Consider the following 10,912-nt stretch of genomic DNA (forward strand, 5'->3'; position numbering starts at 1 on the left):
GTAGATGATGTGCATAGTTAACAAAAGCATATTTAATGTTACTGGAAATTGACAACTATTTCTTAGGTCCACTCGCACCATCCCACTAACCGGTGAACCGGTTAAACCTGGAGTTACCATGGTAACCAGTACAATTTGACACTGGATTAACGGTTTAACCGGTTAACCCCAGGTTAGTGGGATGGCGCAAGTGGCGCTTATTAATCTTCATAAATATTAAAATTTAATTAGACAGGACTAGACTACGAATCTTACGTCATATTAAGTTGTGAACTACAAATATTAATGGAACGTCTAAGTATATACCTTCACTACTTTAATCAAGAGACGCTTCAGCCAGGTTTTTTCACCATACACCACGATTGCGCTGCTTTAGGTAATCTTATGGCCACACTAAAATTTTGAAAAAATACAACAATTTCACGCATAAGTAATTTTTATCAATCATGCGTCTGCGAACGATACTATGTATACATTTTTATATTAAAGGAAAAATGAAAAAATTCATCGCTCCGGGCAAGACTTCTACTTGCGACCTTTCGGAACGCCTAGTAACTATATGGATGTGGACTATTTTAAAATCGCAAGTTCGAGTCATACCCGACACGCCGAATTTTTCCATTTATCCTTTAATATAAAAATGTTCGCATAAGAAGTCCCCCAGTGGCGGACACCTAAGCCTTTTTGGAGAAAATAAACAAGTATTTAAAAAAAATAACCTACATATCATTACCTATATTTATGATTTACCTACTTTAGTCAACAAACTTTAGAATCAAAATAAAATAACTCAAATGCAACTTACTACTACTACTACATAAACCAACTCCTAGCACCGGACGGTTTAAAAACATTTGACACCGATCACAAATAATAACATAATCTTCTGAACATTCTGGAATGTCAAGCACAGGCTTCCTGCGCCTACCCATGGCAAGTGGAGCACTGTATCTAGTCTTCGTCATAGTCTAAACATATTACGAGCTTCTTCAACCAATGGCTGCTGTTTCTCCTCCTTTTTAAGATTCCATACCAAAAAGGTACAAAAGGAACTATGGTGCGACTCTTTCCGTCCGTCTGTCTCTCACACTGCTAAATGGGTGAATCAACTTATTTGTGTAACTCGTTGCCATGGTTACGTTCCCCTGGACAACTCTTAAAATCCTGATTTTATAGTATTTTCTACCAAACACGCATGTTTGTGATAGTTATAAGCCATCGTAATAAATCATAATGGACCATCTGCTAAGCATGTTGGTAGAAGGTCATAATGGTTCTTATAAACTGTAACAATAGTGTCCCTTGGACAACGGGACAGGATAACTACACAAAAATGTTGATGCACCCAAATATCTCGAGAACAAGCTATCATAATAATGTTAATGTTATCTAAAAATTACCAATTTTTATATAACATTAACATTATCATAAATATTACAGGAAAAATATCAATATCATACATATCTTGAGGACTTTTTTTTAATTATAATGAAATTTTTATTTTATTTGAAAGAAGGTGATTCTTTTAAATAACTAAAATAAAAATTGTTGAAATCGGTTTACATAATAAAGAATTATCCCAGAAAAATCAACATATATACAGGTCGCGAAAATTAGTTAGCCAATTTACCGATGATGGCGCTGTTTACAAATATGCTTAGTATACTTATGATCAAAAGCCTTTTGTGTTTTTATTTGTTTTTCATATAGTTTTAAGTCATAATGTATTGTTTGTCCACATTTTCGTTAGTCATAGTTTGGTTTTTCTCAGAAACGCGTAAATTTTCAAGTGGCATAAAACAAACCTAACCTAACCTATCTATAGGATAACCTGAGGAAAATCCTGAAAAGTTCACGGTTTCAGAATTATGACTAATGATAATATGACACTCATTACAATGACTTTCAATAATTATGTTAAACAAAGAGACCCCGTTTTTATTACATGAGATAATGGAAAGTTTTTTTATTTCGCTCTTTGCTTGTCTATTTATAGTTTCCCCTCAGCTTTACCTTTTTCTTTACTTTGTATATTGTTAGCTTGCTTTCCTTTATATATCAAATTTTCACTTCTTTTACACCTTCTTTTCCGAACTTTTTTTTCTCCTCTTCCATTTTTCCTTGCCCGTTCTTCTACCTAAAACATCGTAAGTACAAAATACATCCGAAAAACAAACATATTCACTCATTATAATTTACAAGGGCGGGACTTAATCGCGTAAAATAAGTTTTAACTTTTACCTCCGACGTTTCGAGGACGGCGTTGTCCCCGTGGTCTCGGAGAAGACTGGCTAAAGTTGACATCAACCCTAGCCTAGCGCGCCTAGAAGATGTTAAGTCCCGTCGTTGTAAATAATAATGAGTAAAAATCGTGAAAGTGTTAAACATATTCACTGTCTGGCAATACGAGACTACTAACTTGGTCCGGTACTGAGGTATAGGAAATCATTACAATTATTTATTGTGTACCTCAACTATTTCAAATAGTAAAAAAACTTTTATAGACTACGAAATTTAAGTGATTAGTGAGTTTATTTAAAATAAACACATCCAGAGCTGAACACAAAAAATAGGCCGAAACACACCCGAAACTTTTGCAGCGCAGCGCCTTCCCTACAAAAAAACTAATAAAAAGCTTCCACATCAGTAGCTGCACGCGCATCCCGTTTGTCGACATTGATACGTCCCCCGCCCCACCTTTACTTATCCTTGAATTGCTCGCGTTGTTAGTTGCCGAGATAGTAGGTATGTGTGTCCGGCACTATATGCTATCTGTGGTTACGGGACTTCCCCCTAATAGCCATCGAAAAACCAGTTTGAATATAAAATTTGCTGCGCGTAAACGATTGAATGAGTTTTGCAATGGCTGTTATAATATACGACTGTTATGCGTAGTTGGGCAGATAATATGCATCCTATTTCAAACGAATAGATACATATTTACATACAAATACACCTCGTCGTGTTGGTAATATACGTTTAATACTATCGACATGTCCCTTCAAGCATAGCGATTAAAGTAATTCAGTAGAAATGCAAGGGTTTCTCCCATTCGGCATAAAACACATGTAGGAAATAAATAAGGCTGAGTTAATTACGAAATTGTCATCGGCGAAGGGCCGGGAAAATTGCTCCAATTTAGATGTAAAATGTCCCCTGGTCGAGCGACCTCTATATTCCCGACGCAATAGTTGATCGTAGAAGCCGACCACCCATTCAAAATGTACTAAGACATGTAGTGTAGACAGATCTCCGGAAGAAGCATCTGTGCCTAATTCCTACCGTAGATTGTCTGCCAGACACATCTGCCGGACGGATCTGATCGGAGACGTTTGTACATAGAGGGTGACGTAATACTGCTATTAGTTATTGGCTCCTCCATAGTAATAGGCAGAAAGAAACATGACTGTAGAAGTTTTATTCTTATTAAGAGTGTCCAATAATTATATCTGTCACCCTATAAGTACACATTTTACATGAGCAAATAATTTAAACGTAGATTGTACTTCTCAAACGGTGACACTTTTGTTCAATAGCTTTTAAAAATTAGTCTTAAGACTTCCTATTTTTCATACAAAATAAATATTATCTTCAATGTACGCCATCATCATATACTTGACGTTGCTTTTCACGCTTTAACATAACAAACTTCGCAATTCATTGCTTCTTAGAAAAAACTTAAAAATATACTAAGAACCGGCCAAGTGCGAGTCAAACTTGCGCACGAAGGGTTGGGTTCCGTACCGTTACGCAAAAAACGGCAAAATCAGGTTGTTGTATAGGCCCCACTTAAATATTTATTTTATTCTGTTTTTAGTATTTGTTGTTATAGCGGCAACAGAAATGCATCATCTGTGAAAATTTCAACTGTCTAACTATCACGGTTCACGAGATACATCCTGGTGACAGACGGACAGATAGACAGAGAGACAGACAGCAGAGTCTTAGTAATAGGGTCCCGTTTTTACCCTTTGGGTACGGAACCCTAAAAATCAAAACACAAGCTATATTTAAAAGTCGCTGATCAAATGTTGGTCAGTTTGAGCACGGAATATAGCCTAGTTAAAGTTTTGCTCCTGTTACAGGCCTCACACGGTATATAGACGAAGCTCTTAGTACATTTTGACTTCGATAAACGGTCCATATGACTGTCACTTATCTCACACATAAAGTTCTCCATAAATATACCCCACCTGTAGCTATGAATATTGCCCAATACACCATTTTCCGCTAATAAAAAGAATATTTGATTGTCTAAAATAAAATTCCATATGTCAAACCTTTTGCGCGGCGTTACAATACAATATTTAACGTTGTCAACATGCGCGAGTTGAGTCGCTCGCTGCACAATTACCGTGGGATTATTTTTGAGCTATTGCCAGACTTCTATAGTTAAATATTCTAGTTCGTTTCCGGGAAGTGCTATATAGGCCTAGCCGTGCTGTTTCGTTTGTGCGTTCGACTTACCTCTGTTTATTATGCGATTGGAATATCTCTTGCAGTTTTTGCGAACATTAGTAATTGCTTATTGTACGGTTATCTTCGTTCCTTCTAATTGGAATAATGCAAGTTGATCTAGAATTCAGTAGAATTTGAATTCAAATGTCAAAGTGAAAGGTTCCTCCAACCTCTGTCAGGGTATTGTGTTGATGTATTTCAAATGAATAGTAATGCTAATTATTTATACTAGTAATTTGTCGTGAAAAGACATCTCACGCTGCTTCAGTAACCAGTTTTTTGTCGATTTCATTTACTCCTTAAGAAATACTTATTTATCCTGCCAAAATGATAACATTATTAAAACAAGTGCGAGTCGGACTCGCGCACCGAGGGTTCCGTACTTTTTAGTATTTGTTGTTATAGCGGCAACAGAAATACATCATCTGTGAAAATTTCAACTGTCTAGCTATCACGGTTCATGAGATACAACCTGGTAACAGACAGACAGACGTACAGACGGACAGCGGACTCTTAGTAATAGGGTCCCATTTTAATCCGTTGGGTACGGAACCCTAATAAACTAATTTGAACATATATAACATAACTTCTTATGTTAATTACTTCTTGTGTTGTATGTATAAGTCACCCGTTGACCACGAACGCTGTAAAGAGTTCGAAACGTCGGGATGTATTATAAATTCAATATACGTGATATAATCCGTTTTCATAGTTTTATTTCTTATGTTCAAATTGTTTGTTAACCAACATGAAAGTAGAAGATCTTAAGATTTCGCTCAATCTGTAAGTACATTTATTACATATATATGTAAACTCGTTTTCATAAATCTACATAATATATGAACGACTAAGAGCTATCAGAGTTTAGTTAATATGTTTTTACATTTTGTTTTTCATTTAAATATATAACTTAATATCAAATTACAATAGTGTCCAGTAATTTTTTCAAGAAATTACGTTTGTACATAATAAAGTACATATCTACAAAGAGCTCGCGGCTATATAGTATCATAATTAAATGTATTTGTTATGCGTCTCTCTAACTCCTATACGTATGGATGGTTTAGAAAGGATGCCAATCTCTTATGGCAGAATTGTTGCAAAAGTGACCGCTTTCAGCTTTTAATAATAGTTCCTAATCTCTCCGGTGGCGCTAGTCAGGCTCTGGGACATGAGTATAACATGAACCATAAAAGGCAACAAATAACCCGACCAAATTACGTAGGTTGTTTTTGGTAGTATTTCGGTGTATGGTGGCGCCGCCTAATTACTGTTTTTTGATGGACACTTTTCATACATAGAGATTTGGCTCCTTTATATAGTCTCCATGCCTATACGTACCTATAAAGTGACGGCCACAATAACCGATGTTAAGCGCGACCATCTTAGGGAGGCTGGGCGTTGACTTGTATGACAGAAAAAAACAAGATTAACCGTGTTTGCGCCCAACGACCCGCGGGTTTGCGAGTTACACGGACTACGTGACACTCTTGTTATTCCCATCTCCCATCCTTAGAAACGACGAGCCTCAGAAACCAATACAAATATTTATGACCTGGATAACCGTATCAACTATGCCTCATGATGAAGTATCACAGTAAGAAAACAATGGAAACTACACTGAACAAGTGAACACTGCACGGTGCACGCATCTTAGGATTCACTTACCTACATACCTACCTATTAAGTAGAAAGTTTACTTTTATGTGATAGTTTTTGCAGCAGTAAGGCGTGCGAATCCCAAACTGAAGGGTTTTTTCTCGAGACTCTTGAGGAAAAAGTCTCGAGACTTATGTCGCAATATCATTTTAACATTTACCAGCCGCTTTTCGATAAAGGAGAGCATCATGAGAAAATCGGACTAATCCCACACTCATCCGAACTCTCCCATCAAATCTTTTAAAGTCGTCTGATCGTTTATGATAACACACTTCAAAAGTGGAGACGCACAAGCACACGTTGACTGATGCAATCCATACATCGGCGTTTCTATGAATATGCATTCTAAATTCAACTTTTTCTACCAATCTTCTTCAAAATAAGATTTTTCCTAAAGTAAATAAATGTGTCTTGAATTTGATTATTTTTTAATAATTTTTGTTTCGATATGAAATATAGATTTTCTATATTCGCATTAAATGAGCCCCCAGTATTAAATCGGTTGTTATACTTGTTATAATAGCTAGGCCGCCTATGGTTGAGCTGCGTATACTTGCGTATAGCTAGCCACCCGGGGGTTGCGAGTCGTGCCGTCGCGCGACCTCGCACTTATCTTGCGCGCTCTCACGACCGCGCCACGCAGCGCGCGCACGACCGCGCTTTCCTTGTACGCTACACTTAGTATATGCGGCGCTGTGTTGTTGTCAAACGTCGGAGCAGTTTAGGGTGATTGACCTTGGGCATGATTCTGTTTTGACATCGCGAATCTTAGGAAATGACTGTCATATCACAAAATTAGCCGTAGCTGGAGCATTCCACGGGCCATCTAGTACAGACGCATTTTATTTCCTGTGTTGCGGCTTTTTTTTCGGCATTTAAAGCAGGCGATTATTTTTCTGTGCATATTTTTGACCATTTGTCATAGAAAATGAAACTCTTATATCTGCAAATGTTTAGAAAGTTCGCGTTCGTACGGAACAACGCACTCCACGAATGTTTACTTTATTTTTTAAAGACTTAATGCAGCATTATTTGATAGTTCACCAAAGTTCCTATAGCTCAATGTCATTGTCAACGACCTGAACCCTTGTGGAATTGAAATGTAAGCTGAAAATCAGTAAAGTAAATTCTATCGTCTATATCGGGACACACACGCTACATTGGTTATGGTTATGGTAATGATAACTTGACAGTTTACCGGTCACTATATCTTATTCATCGGTCAAATTGGATCGCTATATCTCTAGCTGTTGTTATAAGCAGCGGAATTAGTTGATTAATCGAGACACAAGCTCTATTAATCGAAAGCAGGGTGGGTCTACTGGGTATTTGATTTCTCATACTGATTTGTGTGTACCATATAACTTCTTTAATAAGCTTACAAAAAATGAGAATATCAGGCAGACAAAAGAGTCCAAAAATATGGTCTTTAAATTTGCTCATCTACACCATACCTACTCCATATACTGCCTAGAATAGGTAAAACCAGTGAAATATCGTCAAAGGTAGATCGGCTTCGCTGTTAAGTCACGATCCTCAGTAATAAGGATTCCAATGCGGGGAGGAAGTATGGGGCCATTTCTGGCCAGTAATTTCAAGTCGTAGGATGTCGTAGTGTGTCACCTTATAAATTCAAAGGATGTTTAAAATATATATACCGCACTAGTACGACATCACCTTTTATCGCTGACATAAAACATTCGTTCCTCATGCGCTCACATGAGTACTAGAATGAGATCTATGAGATATATAATATATGCGTTGTGTAGGTTATAATTCTAGGTCTTTACACGTACAGTAGTAACGGCACCAATTATGAGACATTTAAGGGAAAAAACCGAGTAGGTATTGTTGATATGTCTGATTGGGCACCCGTAATATGTCTACCGCTTTGCGCATTAAAAATTGAATGTCCTATTCGTTCTTTATGTTTTTTGACGTATTTAATGAAAGATACTGCAATTGGTTTCACCATACCTAATTAACAAATTAAAACTATATCATCATTTTTTTAAGCAAAGAAAATATATGGCTCATGTTTATGGTAAAATGTTGTCAATGTTTAAAAACTGATGATAAATAGTTATTTAACAGGATTTATGGTATTAAGATTGTTTACTATACCCTAATGAGAATTAAAAACTTAGTTACGGTAAACATCTGTTATATTTACATAACGAACAACAACGAGTAAAATAAATAAAATATTGAGTTACAAGAAATATTTTATCGAACCTATTCTAAACTAAATTATGCACTTATCAACTCGCAATGCTGGTAACAATAGGAATAGGAATAAATGAGTGATAAGTAAGCATTTTGCATACCGTAACCTTTTACCTGAGAGTCAGGAAATGTTTTTCTGTGTTAATTAAATAGGTGTGTATAATATCACATTTTTAAAGCACAAATAGAAGAAGTCCAATGAAACCTAAAAAATATACCTACATAAACGTGTCAAAAAAGCAAAAAATTATTTTCTGTTAGTTGGATTATTATAAAGATTCATATAAGCCTAAGGTATAGATAAATCTTCTTCTTAAAAAGAATGGCTTCCATCAAATTTGTGATGATTTCGCCAATATCTCTCTTAGTTCACTGCATAATAAGATATTAATAAGCAAAGACAAAAAAAAACTCGAGACGACTTTGCCATTTTGAAGTTTAACCGTAAATCCAAGTATATATTAAAAATAACCAGTTCTAATTTGACTTTGGGTCAAATTCATATGTCAAATCATACGGTTCACAGTTCACACAGACAATTTAATTTAAGCAGCCACCGATATCAGATGGCGGTAAGGGCCACCGCACGCGTTCGACGGCTGCACGAATCTGCCCATCTCGTCATTTGCATCCAGCCTCTCCCTGTGGCGTCATTCAGGCCAAATTCTGATGGGAATTAAGGCCACGTAGGTAATAAGGATTGGAGGTCTCATTAACTCTAAAATATACACCTAAAATATATTTAGACTTTATTGGATTAATTTGTTATATTTTCAATAGCCGTCATGTCGAGATTCCATCTGCAGGGGTGATGAGACTTAAGAATGATTCACTCTAGAAGGGTTCGGGTCTGGGCCGAGACGTCCGACACTTTAGTTTTCTGTAGAAAGCATCACGTGATCACCGATCACCCGTCATAGAAAATGAAGTGTCGGAAGCCTCATCCCGGACCCGGACCGTTTTAGCGCGATTCATTCTTTAAAGTGGCCGCAATATCCTGCGTAGATACTACAGCACTTACTTACACAAGTTACTTCAAACCCATTCAAACTTACATTCCTATATAAAAATGATGATTTTGTTATCATTAAAATAAATATTAAAGTGGAAAATTTTACTGTCGTGCATTTTACGTTACATGCGCTTTAAGGGGGCGCTTAGCGACATCTACCGCAAGGCACATAGATATGGAAAAAATATTCGCTGTTAACAGGTAAGTCACCTCAGTCGGTAGAGCGGCGAGTTAGTATCTCGGAATCAGGAGTTCAAGTCTCACTCGAGATAATGGATTTTCCCACTTTTCCTTTATTTTTCATAGTTGATTTTTGTGTCTCTCCACGTTGTTATTCGTTATCCCACGGCGCATGCGTCGTGCCCCCGTAATGGCGGCCCGGCCGCACGCGCGCCTCCCTAATTGATAATGGCCAACGTGCGCGCAACGAGCATCGAGCGACGCAATTATCTCATTGCAGCTTGCGATTTACCTGCAGCACATAAACGGATTTTTGTTTCGCTTTTCTTCCAGAACTATATAATTAAGTAGGTAATTAGCATTTTCGTTAGAAGAACCAAAGTACCTATTTGTCATTCATGATTTAGAATTTAGAACATTATCGAAGGAGGAGGCTATTCAACCTCGCGTGACTCCGCCATTTTGAAATCTTTCCAAAAATTAAAGCGGCCAAAAAAATCTATGTAAATAATAAACCTGCTCACAAAATTTCACGAGAATCGTTTGAGAAATGGAACATGTAGAGGAAGTCATGCGACGTGTAGATAGATAGACGGACAGTTAATTAATGTTAGTGAATGCAGCATATCTATTTAAACTAAAACTTGGAAAGAAAGCCTGAAAACACTTTGTACAAATTCAAATTCAAATATTTGTAGGTATTTTCTAAACACTCTCTGGGCAAAATTACTTGGAATTCTTTGTAAGGTAATTTTAGTTCTATTTAAATGTTCGCATATGTTTTATGTCAAACTAGCAGACATCCTAGACGCGCACATGGCGAATTCCTTAACCCATCAAAATACTAAGCACATGCTATGCAGAAGGCGTATGTAAACAATGTGAAAACAAAGTAGACCTTATTAGTTGTATAATTTAATGTTGTTCTAGCGAAGAAAATCAATTTCGTCGTTGGAATACAAATTAGCTAGATCGTTTAAAATGCCTGCTTTAACTGACGTTAGCAAACGTCGGAAGTACCTCGAGTAATTATAGGATGAGCTAAAGGTCAATTTTATAATGTAACCAACAATAAAAAATATGCGTGAGTTCCTTTGACTTATGTAAGGACTAATTGAAGAATTAGGAGTTTAATAAGTACTCAATTGTTTAAAAGCAAACCAGTGAAGAGGAAAGTATACTATGTACTCGTCCATACGAAAAGAGAAAATGTTTTTCCACTTCTAAATATTTTCCATTCTCCATGTTTTTTAATACGTTATTGACACAATGAAAAACTTGGTTTATAGCTTTTCTTTTTTTTTTTTTTCAAAATTTGCAATACAATTTTTTTTTAAAGCGACACCTATAAACCTAGAATTTATTATGCTGCAGCGA

The 10,912-nt window shown here is 36.5% G+C and overlaps 1 protein-coding gene across 1 annotated transcript in view; it reads right to left on the reverse strand.

Annotated features, from left to right (window-relative positions):
• LOC134743532 (serine protease nudel) overlaps positions 1–10,612 on the reverse strand; it is a 335,679-nt gene extending 325,067 nt beyond the window's left edge. Inside the window, exon 1 of the mRNA XM_063677021.1 lies at positions 10,602–10,612. The gene's annotated coding sequence lies outside the window, so the exon portion shown is untranslated. The remainder of the gene's footprint in view (positions 1–10,601) is intronic.
• Positions 10,613–10,912: the final 300 nt, after the last annotated feature.

Source organism: Cydia strobilella, chromosome 8 (genome assembly GCF_947568885.1).
Source record: "Cydia strobilella chromosome 8, ilCydStro3.1, whole genome shotgun sequence".
NCBI lineage: Eukaryota > Metazoa > Arthropoda > Insecta > Lepidoptera > Tortricidae > Cydia > Cydia strobilella.